We start from the raw sequence: 16,758 nt of genomic DNA, 5'->3' as shown, positions 1-16,758 counted from the left end.
TTGATGGAGAAACACTGCAGAAGTCTGCAACACTATGCTAGGTTTGTATATGTACCTCTTTTTAAACTTTTTAACACCCCCCCCCTCGCCACACACACACACAGCATAATGTAGTTAAAACTCACCAGTGCTGTCTCTAGCTTTTTCATATTTAGTCTTAGAATCACTGACTGTAATATTCTTTATGATCTTCCACTTTCCTTGTATTTGTAAAGCACAAAGATATTGTCCAGCATCTGACTCTGTTACGTTACTGATCCTGATGTTATGGGTGTTTTTGCCTTCAGTTTGGTTTGAGATTCTGTAACGTAGTTCTTCTTGCACAGTGCAGTGGTGATCGTACTTTTTTCCCTCCAATAAGCCATAATCATAAGAATACACACAGCTACTGCTCTTTCCAATAGTCTTGATCCAGTACAGTATAAATCCCTGGTTGTCGTATTTTCCTGTTAAGTTGAAACTGCAGTTTAAAAGTACATCTTCACCTTCAGTTAGATTGACTGAAGATCTTTCCTCAGACTTGGTTGTCACTGAAGGAAAAACAATTTAGCTGTTTATTCTGAAGAACAGAACTGTCTGGATAAAATACAGAAAATGAAAATTTACTCACTTTCTTCATTTGCAGTGGCGACTATGTAAGACGTGACAGTGTTGGGTGACGGTTTGAATGGAAACAAGTAACGAGAAACTGGAGCAGTAACACATCGAAAAAATCCACTCCTTGCTATTAGCAGACATTTTTCACCAACTTTGTATAAAGTTTTATTTGTGCAGGAATTCTGGGTATTATTAAGTTTGAATGTTTCACCATTAACACACACCACTTTGCACCTTACATTAATGATGTTGTCAGACTTTGTGCTGATTTGCCATTTGTTGGTGCTGCACTGCAATTTAACTTCATTGTTTGTGGTATAAATGAATTCAGTGTGTCCTAATGGAAGAGGAAAGAGACTTCATTAAAATTTACTAGTCTAACATGATAATGAACATCAGTCTGTATGACCAAGAGAAGTTGAATTTCCCAAAATGTTCTAGAAAAAAAACTTTTCCTTAAAAATTATTATAATGCTAGAGAATAACTCTATTTTATTTCAGATGACTTAAAACTTGTCCTTGTGGAAGAGGAAAAAATATCTTGGTCAGAGATGCATAGTCACTCATTAATTACTCTTGTATATGGAGCATGATTATTAATAAAGAAATAAAGCAAGGAAAATGTAAAAACTACTCACCCTCGTTACTGTTGATGAAGAAAAGCAGAAGGACTAAAAACTTCAACATCATTATTACACTCTTGCACTAAGAGAAGAAAGAACAAAAGTGAGTAATGTTGTAAATGTATCAGCATTTCTATAGGAAAACATACAGAATTAAAATTAGTTAAACAGCACATTACTCAAGGTAGTGAAGAGAATCGAGATTGCCAGGAAGTTGTGGTCAAAACTTGTGCTTCCTAGACACAGACTCTGCTTGTGTATGTGTATATGCATGTGCATAGGTGTGTGTGAGAGTGTGTGTGTGTGTGTGTGTGAGTGAGTGAGAGAGAGAGAAAAACTGTGAAAAAAGACATTACACAATATAAAGATAAATATAAAATATTTCATTTAATTCTTTCATTTAAGACAGATATGATTTGATGCAGATGCTTTCACATGCTCATATACAGGTTACTAAGATCTGCACCTGGTTGCTTTTACTGTGTTACTTTTTTTTAAGTTGCCCTAAGTCTGCCTTTAGTCCATTTAACTGTCTTGACTCCAGTCTCCCTTAATTCCATTTTTCGAAGTGTGACCTACGGTACATAGTTACAGTAGCACGGTGTGGGCGTTACTTCAGAATGCTCAAGTGGCATATCTTCAACAAACAATATAACAGAAACTCAAAATATTGTCAAGTACTTCACAGAGGCTGACTATCTGGTATCTGAATTTGTGACTACAATATGTATGAATGTTCATAAATTATCAGCAAATTACAGCTTCATGTGTTTTATTATACTAAATAAAGGGGATCCAATCAATAAACCACGTTTTACTGGAGTGTGCAAACCTTTAATATTACTGCTATTGGTTTATTGTGTTGTTTATGAAGCTGTCAGCAGGATTTTTAAAACCAGCATAAAGACCACTTTTTGTTGTTGTTGTTGTTGTTGTTGTTGTTTGCAGCTGATTGCTTTTGCAGCTGTGTGCCCTCTGGTGGAGAGTGAGTGACAACTTTTCGTGCAGAAATCTAGGATATATAAAGTACAGTGGAACCTTGGATTACAAGCATAATTCATTCTGGAAGTGGGCTCGTATTCCAAAACACTTGTAAACCAAATTGAATTTTCCCATAAGAAATAATGGAAACTCAAATTAATCGTTCCACAGCCCAAAAAAAATAAATACGTGAAAATAATTAACACAAAATATTAGGTAAAAATAAAACAACTTAAACTGCACTTTAACTTTAAGAAAAAGTAAAAATAAATCCTGACAGATAAGTGTTTCCGTTTGTGCGGGCAGGCGCTGTGTATGTGTGTAAATCTAAAAGTAAGATCTGGAAACACTGTTTTTTATCGAAAAAAATAAACAAGAAATCTCTTTAATGACACTCGATTGAGTGACACACTTACGGAATCACTGCTGTAAAGTAAAAATAAAGCAAATTAACCTCACCGTCAGTCTCAGAGCCGTATGTTATTCATACAGTATGCCAGTAACCTTGCAACGTGGTAACTTTTAATGCCTCTTTTTTATTGATTTATTTATTTTCCACAAGTATAATCTTAAACAACATATTTCTAACTATAACTATTCACAGGTTAAAGTATTTAATTTGATTTTCATTACTTGAAACGTTTTTCTGATCGCTCCAAACAGATATTTTATGCCCTAACTCTGACTTCTAACTCTTTTCAGAAGCTTGACCTACATGTCAAGCAATTACATAGACCCTGGACACATTTTATGTTCATATTTTTTATTCAATAAATCAGACATCTATTTTATTTCCATAAAAGGTAATTTTCAAAATAAGCCAAAAGAGATGGATTTTTTTTACTGTATCATATTTTTGCATACACATTTATATAATATATAAACATTATTCTTTTGCAGTATTGACATTAAAATGCTTTAAATTGAATAATAGACAAACTTCAAAGAAATTCTCTTTTAATGGAATTGTTGCCCATCCTCCAGACAGAACTGGTGTAACTTGATTAGATTTGTGAGTGCTCAGACACACTTTTTTAGATCAGTCAACAATGAATATTATGCAAATGAATATTAATGTTATGTGGTGTTAATGTTATCCCAGGACCTCCACATCCAGCAGGTTCACCTCCAAGATCAGCCACTCAGACAGCTGCTGAAACAATTGGTTTGCATAACCAAACAATTTCTGAACAAACTGTCAGAAACCGTCTCAGGGAAGCTCAACTGCATGCTCGTCGTCCTCATCGGGGTCTTGACCTGACTCCAGCTTGTCGCCGTAACAGACTTCAGTGGGCAAATGCTCACATTCGATGGCGTCTGGCACGTTGGAGGTGTTCTCTTCACGGATGAATCTCGGTTTACATTGTTTAGGGCAAATGGCAGACAGCGTGTGTGGCGTCGTGTGGGTGAGCGCTTTGCTGATGTTAATGTTGTGGATCGAGTGGCTCATGGTGGTGGTGGGGTTATGGTATGGGCAGGCATCTGTTATGGACGAAGAACACAGGTACATTTTATTGATGGCATTTTGAATGCACAGAGGACCGTGATGAGATCCTGAGGCCCATTGTTGTGCCATACATCCATGAACATCACCTCATGTTTCAGCTGGATAATGCACGGCCCCATGTTGCAAGGATCTGTACACAGTTCTTGGAAGCTGAAAATGTCCTAGTTCTTGCATGGCCAGCATACTCACCGGACATGTCACCCGTTGAGCATGTTTAGGATGTGCTTGACCGGCATATACGACAGCGTGTACCAGTTCCCACTAATATCCAACAACTTCGCACAGCCATTGAAGAGGAGTGGACCAACATTCCACAGGCCACAATTGACAATCTGATAAACTCTATGCGAAGAAGATGTGTTGCACTGCATGAGGCAAATGGTGGTCACACCAGATACTGACCGGTTCTGAGTCCCCAGACCCCCAATAAAGCAAAAAACTGCACATTCCAGGGTGGCCTTTTATTGTGGGCAGTATAAGGTACACCTGTGCACTACTCATGATTACAGATCAGCATCTTGATGTGGCACACCTGTGAGGTGGGATGGATTATTTCAGCAAAGCAGAAGTGCTCACTATCACACATTTAGACTTATTTGTGAACAATGTTTAAGAGAAATGGTAATATTGTGTATCTGGAATGAATTTTAGATCTTTAAGTCCATCTCATGAAAAATCGGAGCAGAAACAAAGGTGTTGCGTTTATATTTTTGTTGAGTGTATTTAAACTTAAAATTCCTTTTAAAATTCTGTGTTTGAGTCACACATTCTAACAAAGGAAAATGGTAAAAATAATATAGAGTTTAGTGAGTGCATATACATATTGTAACGGTTATATGAGGCTTGTATTCTAAGCATAAGGCCGTATTCTAAGCATAACGGAACAGAGTTGATTCAATGGCAATTTTTGCCAACTAATTACTTTAAGGGAGTTACGACTTCCATAGTGATGAAGTGAATGCAGGTGCAGGTTGATGTAACTGAGATTTTTATTTATTTTTCTAATTAACACAAAGCACTAAAAGAAAGAACGAAAAAACAACACAAACAAACGGAACAGCTCTCTAGCTGCTTTCCCAGGCAGGGTCTGCAGGGGGGCTATCTATAACAAAACTGAAAATGCTCTAGCTCACGTTCTACTGGAGATGAACCACCGAGCTGAATGACTTTCAGAGATTAGTGTGACCTTGATGAGGTACTGGCACTTCCCCCTATGAGCCTCCGCCTGCAGACACCAATCAGTCCCAGGAGAAAGAGAGACAAACACACGAGATTAGCAACATAACGTAAACTGTGCATAACAGTGACCAGACGAGGAGGTATGGGTTCGGCTGGGTTAAATAGTGTGACACAGGAGGTAGACACAGGTGACTTTAATTTAGTGTTAGTATAACTTAATGGGGGAACAACAGAGACATAGACACACTAGGGGGAGACAAAGCCCCGGCTCAGTAATCCGGTGAGCCAGATCTTACTCCCCAGGGCTGAGGTGGCTCAGATGTGACAAAGGGCTGCGTACAAATTTCTCTATGATCAGGTAAAGTATCAATAACAATATTTATGTTCCTATTGTAGAATGTGTTTTGTACATTTGAAATAAGAAGGACATGATGTGACACAATTGGGAGAGTGTAAGTACAGTAAGTCAAAGAAAAATCCATACTGTGTTGCTCTCATGCCTCAAAGATCTTGAGTGTCATCTCTAAGTCGGGTTCTGCAAAAGAGAAGAAAAATAAATTTCACAGAAATTAAGATAGTATAGACAGCTACTGTATATAGGTCATGTTTATTTAAACATATATTTAAATATAAATACAATGTAAATGCAATACAATATTACATTTGAATTTTCATTCCGGAAATGCTGTAATAAAATAACCATGATTTTAGCCATTGTACTGAGGATAGAGATTGAAACATACTATTATTTATGAAGACACTATCTTGGTGATGTTTTATTCTTTTTCCTTAAATATATATCCATAACAACTACAGGAACACCCAGTATTATTGGTAGTGTAACACATAAGCGGATGAGAGACTCACCTGTGTAGAAATGATTAAATATCAGTAGATGAAAAATATTCTACACCAACACACTGGGTTGTTATATATCTTTCTTCTTTCGTTACTTTTATAAACATACAAAAAGAACAGGATAGAATTAAGAAAAATATAATAAAATATGGCAGGCATTATTCCTACAACTACAGTATGTGGTCTTCGCACCTGGTCCTTCTCACTTGCTGTCTTGCCTTCTGCTGTATTCATCCTAATGATCCTTATGTTTTTTTTGTGTGGTCAAACAAAAATTTACAAACAAATAGAGAATTTATAATTAGTAAAACCTACGCAAGCAATTGGTCCATATCGATTAATAACATTTTTTCTAGCTGGATGTTGGGTCGCTGTGCTAAATGCAGGGAGGTAACATTATTTTGACCTTATACAGGGACACTATATTGGCGGCACATTGGCTTAGTGGTTAGAGCTGTTGCCTTGCAGCTCCAGAGTTTGGATTCACTTCCCACCTTGGAGTCTGTGTGCATGGAGTTTTGCATGTTCTTCCCGTGCTTGGTATGTTTTGGTACATGTTCTTCCCGTGCTTGGTATGTACCTTTTCCCTCTTGGCTCTTGACGAAGGCGGTCGCATCTGCTCTCCCTCCCTTATCTCTCCCCGCTTGCTTCTCTTGTCTGTCTTGTGATACTATTCAGAGACTCTCCTCGCCTTGCTCTTGAAAATAAAAAGGAATATGGATTTGATCAAGTGGTCTCTGAATGAAATTGACACGATCTTCTCGACGAGAAGTGTGGGTTCTGGGGAAGTGTGGGTTCTGGGGAACCTACTTGTCCTGCTGGGACGTTTGCTGCTGGATACACGATGGACGGTTGGGAGAAGTGGGGCATTGTGTGCCTGGCCGCACTGTCTCTGGAGGATGTTGAAGATATCTACCTATTCGGAACTTTGATAACAGGGATTCTGCTGATTGGATTAGGTGGAATACTTGGATATCGAAAAATCTTAAAAGCAGTCAGTCTCAACCCCAAGAGACTGGCTGGCTGGGAAATAGTGGTGACGAGAGCTGTCAGTAATCAGACTGTGGTTCTGGACCGCAAATTGGATAACATCTTGGTGAGACTAGCAGCTATGCAACGTGATTTGGACAAACCTGGAGACCAGTGATGGACATTAAATATCTGTGAAATTGGCAGATATTGACCGAAACCTGGAAAATATGATTTTCTTTTCGGCTGCCCCTTTTCTTTCCAGCTACTGCATTTCAAGGCCGTGGCTGGAGACATAACAAACTCCCCGAAGACCAAGATAACGAGACGCTCTGGAATCCTACTTCCCTTCCCCCCTTCAAGGACACCTGGCGCAGACTATTACGGGATGTTATAGGCTTACAACTGACACGCACGCACTCACGCACACACATAACAGCTACAGATAGACACTCTACCTTCCCCATATCCAACGCCTTCGTGTGCTTATTCCCTTCAGTGTGGGTAGGCGGAATCGGGACCAGCGCTCTCTAGCTGCAGGGACTGGAGCTGTTTGCCTACATTGGACAGTTCCTATCCCCTGTACCCTAATTGTTGCAATGTTTATGTCTTGTGTTTACATGTTTTTATGTGCTCGTTGCTGAGGTATTTTTTGTACCCCTGATCGCACACTGCCCTTTTCGAAGGACAGTCTGGGAGGGTTTTTTTTACTCTCGTTATCCTAATGTATCTATTCCTTATCTTCTATGATGGCGCCGGTTAGGTGGCTGCCGTCGCGACTCTGTGGTCGCACAAAATCATTTCACTGCATATTGTACTCTGTATGATTGTGTATGTGACAAATAAAATTTGAATTTGAATTTGTTTTCTCTGGGTACTTTGGTTTCCTTCCACAGTCTAATTAGGTTGATTAGGTTAATTGGCGTTCCCAAATTGTCTATAGCATGTGAATGTTGACCGGAGGTCTTAAAATCGAAATACAATTACATACAAATACAAATGAATACAATGCTAATTACTATAATTGGCCTCCACGCCCCCAAGTTGGACTACATAGGTTCCTGCATGGATGGATGGATGGGTGGCTACATTATAAACTATTATGAATAAACATATAAACTATAGTTCTTTCATGTGACCCTGGTTGTTATAACTTTCGTTGTTATAACTTTTGTATGACTAGCTATAGAAAAAAAAATATCTAAAATGAGTCTGGGTTTGTTCCAATCATTCAGTTTCCTGTCCATAGATCTACTGTAAATACAGCATAAAGTCAGAATAAGAAACTGACTATTATGGCATTAAATGTGCTGATTTAGTTACCAGTCACTATATACTGTATATATTCTACAGACCTATCCTATTAACAAGATATTCTTGTCTCTTGACAGAACGCCTAGTTGACCAGCCAGTCACTACCTTAAAAGCCAGATAAGGTTAGACAGGTTTTTATAACCTGTTCTCGACATCTGCGTGTGCGCATCATTCAGCTTTCCATGCGGCACTTAATTCCTTCCTCCTCCCCCAATCCGAATGCCAAATAGAAGTGAAGTTTTCGCTCTTAAACTCTCTGTCTGGTGCTTTGCTATAAAACTCCACCACTTTAAGGTGAAAATATTCAGGAATGAAACACCGAATGATCATACCTAATGACACCACTGGTCATGTCTCTGTGCAGAACTAGAACAATAAAATGCTAAAAATTATTTTAGAAAATACTGATGCATCATTGTTTTCAATGTCTTTAGGACTGATAAGGGTCTAAAATCGTCTGACACACACATATGAACACACAAAGTATAATAGTTAAAAATCACCAGTGCTGTGTCTAGCTTTTTCAGTTTTTTTTAGTCTTAGAAACACTGACTGTAATATTATTTATAATCTTCCACTTTCATAGTTTTTGTAAAGCACAAAGATATTGTCCAGCTGATCCTTATGTTATGGATGTTTTTGCTTTCAGTTTGGTTTGAGAGTCTGTAACGCAGTTCTTCTTGCACAGTGCAGTGGTGAGTTTCCAATAGTCATGATCCAGTACAGTACAAATATCTGGTTGTCGTATTCTCCTGTTAAATTGAAATTGCAGTTTAAAAGTACATCTTCCCCTTTAGTTAGTTTGATTATGTAAGACGTGACAGTGTTGGGTGCCGTTTAAATGGAAACAAGAAACTGAAATCTATGAGGCGCCATATAGGGCTATCAGTCATTGCATGCAGCTGGACAAGCTGCACTGTTCTTTTTTCTTCAGTCAAAACCCAGGAGCGGCAACATCCCAAAAGAGAGAAAACAAAGAAAAAAACAAAAACCACTCTGAAGAGAAAAAAGGCGTGGCTGTAGTTCCTTCAGAGGGCCGAAGCCCGCTGAACCACACGGGCGTGAAGAAGGGCGAGAGCAGGCCGGCTTCGAGACGGGAAACTGGATGCAAAGACGACAAAAACATTGTCTTGGGGGAGAGGGGGGGGAAAGGGGAAAAAACTGAACCGGAGGATACTGGAGCCAAAATAAACTACACAGACAGGTTTAGACAGGACATGAAACAGGCAGGCGATATGGCTAGCGACACGGAACAACGATCTGACACAGGACAACGGATAAGAGGGAATAAATAGGGCGAATGATATGAATGAGGGCCAGGGGTAGCTCAACGGTTAAGGCATTGGACTACGGTTCGGAAAATCGATGGAGATCCTTGACCAGTGCCTGATCCAGAACATCCCGTGCCAGAATCCAACTGCCCTCCCAGTCCACTAGATACTGAAAACCCAGACCTCTGCGATGGACGTCCAGCAACCTCCTAACAGTGTATACTGGGGAGCCATCCACTAGAGGGGGGGGGGGGGGGCAACTTGCGTGAGGCTACCCTGAGAGGCAAGTCCTTGGTAGCAAGCCATACTTTTTGACCACAAACATAGTTAGGGGCAGGAGTCCGGTGGTGATCGGTCGCAGCTTTGGTCCATCTACTAGCCTGGGCCAAGACCTCCTTAGCTTTTTTCTAGGTGCACCGGCAAAGTTGAACAAAAGCCAAGGCAGACGGAACTGCCGCTTCGGGTTCCTGTAAAGGGAATAGAGGGGGTTGATAGCCAACAGAACACTGAAATTGTGACATACCTGTGGCAGAAACAGGTAGAGTATTGTGAGCATACTCTACCCAGGACAGCTGTTGACACCAGGAGGTCGGATTGTGGGATGCCAGGCAGCGGAGAGCACGTTCCAAATCCTGGTTAGCCCGCTCATACTGCCCATTGGTCTGGGGATGGAATCAAGATGACAGACTTGTTGAGGCCCCGATCTGTCTGCAAAATTCCTTCCAAAACCGGGAGACGAATTGTAGGCCCCTATCAGAGACCACGTCTACCGGAAGACCATAAATCCGGAAAACTTGGTCAACCACCACCTGAGCAGTCTCTTTGTGGGAGGGGAGCTTGGGAAAAGGGATGAAGTGGGCTGCTTTGGAGAAGCGGTCCACCACCATAAAAATGACGGTGTTGCCCCTTGACTCAGGGAGGCCAGTGACAAAATCAAGATCTAGATGTGACCACGGGCGGGCAGGGATGGGTAATGGGCAAAGCAGACTAACGGGAGGTAAAGGTGAACTTTTGTTCTGGGCACAAACTAAGCAAGCTGCCACCAACTGCCTGAAATCCTTGGTCATGAAGAGCCACCAAAATTGCTGACGGATGGAGGCCAGCGATCTCTGAACTCCTGGGTGACAAACTAGTCTGGATGAGTGACACCACTGCATGACTTTGGAGCGCAGTCAAAGGGACATACAACTTGCCCGCTGACAGATCAGGACCCCAGATTAGTCAGTCCAGTCCCTTTTTGTTGAGGAGACGGATGGTTTGTGGAAAAAAGCTGTGGCCCAGTTTCCACCACCGATCCTGACCACCTTCTATAGAGGAACTATTGAGAGCATCCTGAGTGGCTGCATCACTGTCTGGTTTGGGAATTGTGCAATATCGGACCGCAAGACCCTACAGCGGATAGTGAGGACAGCGGAGAAGATCATCTGGGTCTCTCTCCCCTCTATTGAAGACATCTACACCACACGCTGCATCTGCAAAGCCACCAGCATTGTGGCTGATCGGACACACCCCTCTCACACACACTTTACACTCCTGCCATCTGGAAAAAGGTACCGAAGCATTCGGGCACAATCATCCAGACTGTGCAACAGCTTTTTTCCACAAGCCATCCGTCTCCTCAACAAAAAGGGACTGGACTGATAAACACAAACACACACACACACACAAACACAAAAATTATCACTCAGCTTAACTCAACTACCTCAAAATATTGGGACTGGACTGACTAATCAACACACTGACCTACACCACCAAATTATCGTACACACCAACCTGTAAATGCTTCACTGTTTATTTCTTTTGCACAATAATCATTACTGGACTACTTTTTGCACTAATTCCTCAATTCTTGCTGCTGTTTTAAGAAATGTTTATGTTTACCCACTACCTCAACACCATATTTTATGTTCTCTTATCACTTTGTTGTTGCTCTTGTTTGCACATTTGCACATGCACTTTATGTTGTCTATAAAACCGTTAGTTATACTTAGCTAGTTCGTTTTTGTTAATTTATGTTGTAAATTATGTTAGGTCTTTCTGTCCTGTCTCTGCTAGCCAGCTAACTAGGCCTCTTGGTTAGCTAGTTTAGTGTTTCTGTTAATTTATGTTGTAAATTTATGTTTCATGTAGCACCTTGGTCCTGGAGGAACGTTGTTTCATTTCACTGTGTACTAACTGTATATGATTGTAATGACAATAAAGCCTACTTGAACTTGAACTTAAACTTGAATTATGAGCAAGGTAACAAGATCTGGGCAAATGTTAAGACTTTAAAATACATGACCAAAACAACAGTTCTTTATAAAGAAACGAGAATTTATTTGACTAATCTACGATACATAAAACTACGCTACTTAAATGCACGCACACACGCGCGCGCACACGCGCGCACACACACATATATACATATGGTTTGGAATGTGAAAATTAATGAAGTTATTCTAGTATTGTTTACTAGATCAACGAAAGTCACAAGAGCAGTCTTGGGTTTAACCTTACGGTTCAGTTATGAAACGGGCACCAACTTCAGCAAGGTATGCAGCTTTGTTTGTTTACTTGCGTTACGTTTCATACTCGTTCATTGGTTTGCCTCCAGCGAAGAGAATCACGGAGTTGCTGATTGGTTAGTGCGCTGTTGTAGAGATAACGTCTTTTGGAAAAGCCCTTCGGTGAGGCGTTGGTTGCCTGGTTTCCGATGGCTGCGCTCTGGAACTTCTCCTGAGAGTTTTTTTTTGTCACAGGACTTTGGAGTTCTGGCACGAAGTCTCGTTGAGAGTTCTTAAAGGTATGACGCCAGCAGCAGCAGCGTAGTGCCCGCAAGTGCGGAGACCCGAGCTGCTTGGAAGAGGTTGTTGGTTGCAGTGGTACTGTAGAGGTTAACTTGACTCTTTGTTGTAGACTTCCTTAGGGTTTTTGTCCCTTCGGGGTCAGTCCGTCCCACGGGTGATTGGTCCATCGCTTAGCCATAACTCACATGGTCCCCCCTTTTGTGCATACCTTAGCCCAGTGTTTCGGCTGTCACGTGGGGCACATCCAGTTGGAGTTTTTAATACCTTTTATAAAGTAATTTTGCATGCGCTCAGTTCATGCTACCAATTTCCTGTGTTCACCAACGCTCTTTGAACAAAGCCAGCTTTAGATTGATATCAAACATCACATATCTTATACACTCATTCCTTCCTTTATCTACTAAAAGGGGGTTGTAAATGCTGATTACACCTTTTCAGTTATGCAGGATAATCAAACATACACACAGGAATAAAACATACTGAGTAAATATGTTTATGCGTTTTGCCCTACTGGCACACTTTAAAGATGGTTTAAAATAGTGTCCATGCCATATGCCTTTGTTCATGGAAAGGCATGTGCTCTGGAGAGTGTGAGTGTGCCGGCCCCGGTTAAGATTAGTGTTCATGGGGAATATACTGACTATGAAAACCTAGCATTCGACTCATACATAATCCCATTATGTATGTCAAAGTGTGACTTGGTGGTTCCTCCTCAACTTGGGATGATGCTTATGCCTTATGAAGTTTCCTACAGGTTTGTTTTACAGACGCTCCTTTATGATCGCGGATCAGATAAGATTATTGGGATGGCGATACATGCAGGCTGGGAGAGGGGCTCTGGAATGGATCAATTGATTGCTCTCTCTTCTCTCCCTGTTCATAACTACAATAAGAAAAACTTATATAAAGTATAAGACAAAATATACAATATAAGAAAAATATAAGAAAACCTAGCTGTACAAATATGGAGAAAGATGATTTCTGTACAAATATAGAAAAATATAGAAACTTTAGTTTGAGGATGAAGTGGGATTTAAATAGAACTGTCCGGGGGTTGTGCAAATATGCATGGAAGTGTCTTATTGAAAGTGACTTATGTGCAACGAGCAAAAAAATGAAATGAAAATGTGTAAATGTGCATGAATGTGCAGGTTTCCCGTGTCTATAAGTGTCCATGAATGTCCAGAATGAGTGCAAAAAGACAAATGTCCATAAGTGTGTATGTGCAAAATGGTTTAGTTCTGTGTGGTGTTCTGATTGAGAGACCGTATCGCCTGCGGGAAGAAGCTTCTCCTTAGTCTCTCTGTATTGGCTCTCAGGGAGCGGAATTGCTTTCCTGACCGCAACAGAGAGAACAGTCCATTGCTGGAATGGCTGAGGTCCTTCATGATCTTCCTTGCCTTGGTCTAACGCCGTTTGCTGTAGATTGAGTGCAGGTCAGGGAGCTCGGGGCGGTTGATGCGCTCAGCTGATTGCATCACCCTCTGTACTGTAGAGCTCATATGTCCTGCATGGTGCTGTTCCCGAACCAGGTGGTGATGTTTCCCATCAGGATCCTCTCTGTAGTGCAGGAGTAGAAGTTTCTGAACAGCCTAGAGGGCAGTCTGAAGTCTCTCAAGCGCCTGAAGTGGTAAAACGCTGTCAGCCTTTTTTTTACCACGGTGTTGATGTGATAGGACCATGACACATCCTACAGTGATGTAAAGACTGAGGTATCAAAAACTGTCCACTCTCTCCACTGGGCTCCTGTTGATAATGGGGGTCTGGTAGTTCCTCTCCTGGTTTGTACCGAAGTCCACTATCAACTCCTTTGTCTTGCTGACGTTTAGAAGAAGATTGTTCCTCTGCCACCAATTCTCCAGATTTCCAATCTCTTCCAAGTAGGCCATCTTATCGTTGTCAGTGATCAGGCCCACCACGATGGTGATGGTGGTAGAGTTGGTAGTGGCCATGCAGTCATCTGTGTACAATGAAATTGGAGATCCACTCGAACAGAGATGGGCTGAGTCCCAGGTGCTTCAGCTTGGTGCTGAGTGTGGAGGGAATTATGGTATTTAATACTGAACTGTAGTTGACAAAGAGCTTTTTAACATAATTCCCTCTTCTTGTCTCCAGGTAAATTAGAGGTGTGTGGAGGAGGTAAGAGATGGAATCATCTGTAAAGCGGTTTGTTTGTTATTTTGAAGGATAAGTAGATAGGTAAACTACGCTTCTCTGCTATGTGATTTGCTAAGAGGTTTATGAAATCTCTATTAAACTGAAGACAGAAATAAATCAATGTGGTCTGGATATCAGGGCTTTAGACAACAATCAACCAAATTAACCACAGTTTATCATTTAGATTTTATAATAAAAGACACCTACACACAATTCATTATAGCACTATGTTTATTTTTATAGACATTTTTATATAACATTATACATTACAGTTTATTAATAGTAAAAGAATGCAAAAACTCACTTTCAAGCAAAATATAGAGAATACATGAAAAATATTTTAAAATTCTCAATGATATTTACATCACAGCGAAAGACAAATAAAAATGATTTTAAAAAATAACAATTTAGGAACAGTGGTTAATTGAGAAATTAATGGCAGTTCACACAGTTTATCAGTAGAAAAATATGAAAAAAAAAAAAGAAAAATAAAGTACATGACAAGATGCAAAAATATGTTTAAGATACTGTACTGCTGGTGGATCACAGGGATTTTATGCCTTAAACTTCTGTATTTACTGTAATCTATAATACATTTGCTATCTACATAAGTGCCATTATTACTTCCCCAAGTGAAAATGTGTTTAATTTTAGTCCAGTAAAAGAAAGAAATTCACATGCTCGTAAACACTCCTACAAATCAGTCCAGTGTCCTCTCATGCCCCGAGTTCATACAAGTCATTCTGCTTCATAACTAAATCAATGTCTGTGGATTCTTTTTGGTCTTCCTGCATTAAATCCTTCTGCTGAGATCCCACCTTACTCTCTTCTTGTCCAGTCCCCACATCATACAGAGAACCTGTATGTAACATGAAGGTTGAGCATTAAAAAAATGTAAATATGATACATTTTCCGCATTTTCCCCTTGATCAGGGCTGTCACTGGATCTGGAACCTATTTTGCAAAAACAACTACACAGTTCACAGACACTGACACAGTCACTTATATTTGTACACGTATTCGCACCCAGGGACAATTAAGCCTGGTCAGTCCACCTACTGGCATGTTTTCGGGAGGTGGGTGGAAACTCAACCAAAATAGAGTGTTACCATGCTGTACTTCAAAACTGGCTATTATTAAAATGTGAAATATGTATAATATAGAAATCATAATGTTTGAAATGCTTACATTCCATATTTACAGCTTCTTTGGTTTCATCCCCATTTTGCATCCTGCAGGTTCAAGACAACATGATGAAGCTGGAACAAGTTACATCAGCAGTAGTAAAAGAGATCATGTTTATTCAAATCATATGATTATACAGTAAATGCCAATGCTTACGTTTGTTGTTCCACTTCCTCAGATCCTGTTAAAATATTATTTTACATTGTCAATATTAAGTACTGTCATATGATCAAATGGCTCTAGTTTCACAAGGTTTTTACCTGATGAGGTTTTAGTCTTTTTCCAGATGAACCCCACAGCAGCTAGAGCCAGAGCCAGTAAAATGGGGATTGTAGCATATAACACGATGAATCCTGTGTAGAAGCAGCAAATAAAACTCATGAAGGCAGAAATTACTAAAGCCACATATACACACACCAGAGCTGATTCCAGGATCAGTGTTTATCAATGTCTTAATATTAATTATTATTATATTATGTTTTCATATTTTAAATATATTGTGATTAACACTAAAATTAGAATTGTTAGTAAAATAGTTTTTGAGACATTATTTTTTAAGAAAATTAAAAATGAAATATGCTGGGCATTAAGCCTATAACTATGTGGTCTTCACATCTGGTTCTTCTTGCTCACTGTCTGGCCTTCTGTTATGTTCGTCCTGCTTTGACTCTGTACTGTTCTTTATGTTTCTTTCTGCTGTTAACCAGAAGTTAAAACACAAATAGAGGATTTATAATTAGTAAAATCTAAAAATGCAGTTGCTCCAAATTTGTAAGGGACCACCACTAGAGGTCACTGTTTAGTTTGTGTAGTTTTGGTTTGCAGACTCAGTTTCCCAGAAGGCACCTCAGTCAGGTGATGCGGATGCTCACCTGAACCGAGGTAGCTGATTAGATCGCCTATAAATAGCTGGTTATTCTGGAAAACTGGGACAAGCGTTGTTTGTATTTACTGTCATTTATGAGGGCATCTTGTTTTGTATATTAATTTGTTTTATATAGTATTTTGGTTTGCTTTATATTATATTTTAGTTTGTTTTGCAACATGACCAATGAGTATGTTCCAAGGCTCTAGTTTGTGGTCATATGTAGGTCCCTTGTGTTTCAGTGTGTGTAGAGCTGATTCGGTCTTGTGAAGTCTTGTGTTTGTCTCAAAGTCTTGTAGGTACTTTTTTTTGTCTCTAGTGTTGGTGTAGTCCCTAACCTGTTTAGCTTCCTATATGTGTAGGACACTGTATGTTTAGTTTCCTATATGTTTAGCCAATTGCCAGGTTCAGCTGATTGCCTTGTCTCTAGCCCCTCTGTGTCTCTGGTCCCTCCATGTATCTA

General features: G+C 40.0%; 2 long non-coding RNA genes across 2 annotated transcripts in view; both read right to left on the bottom strand.

Moving 5' to 3' along the window:
* Positions 1 to 832: 832 nt before the first annotated feature.
* The window catches only part of LOC128518303 (uncharacterized), a 30,389-nt gene continuing 14,463 nt past the window's right edge, over positions 833 to 16,758 (bottom strand). Inside the window, exon 4 of the long non-coding RNA XR_008357712.1 lies at positions 833 to 934. This is a non-coding gene — a long non-coding RNA (uncharacterized LOC128518303). The remainder of the gene's footprint in view (positions 935 to 16,758) is intronic.
* On the bottom strand, positions 14,679 to 16,346 carry LOC128518301 (uncharacterized). The gene is made up of 4 exons (XR_008357710.1): positions 16,064 to 16,346; positions 15,691 to 15,783; positions 15,587 to 15,611; positions 14,679 to 15,477 (listed from the first exon to the last, which is right to left on the bottom strand). It is a non-coding gene; the product is annotated as an uncharacterized LOC128518301 (long non-coding RNA).

Source organism: Clarias gariepinus, chromosome 3 (genome assembly GCF_024256425.1).
Source record: "Clarias gariepinus isolate MV-2021 ecotype Netherlands chromosome 3, CGAR_prim_01v2, whole genome shotgun sequence".
NCBI classification, from domain to species: domain Eukaryota; kingdom Metazoa; phylum Chordata; class Actinopteri; order Siluriformes; family Clariidae; genus Clarias; species Clarias gariepinus.
Note: the sequence above shows the minus strand (reverse complement) of the source record. Positions and strands in the feature narration are given on the sequence as shown.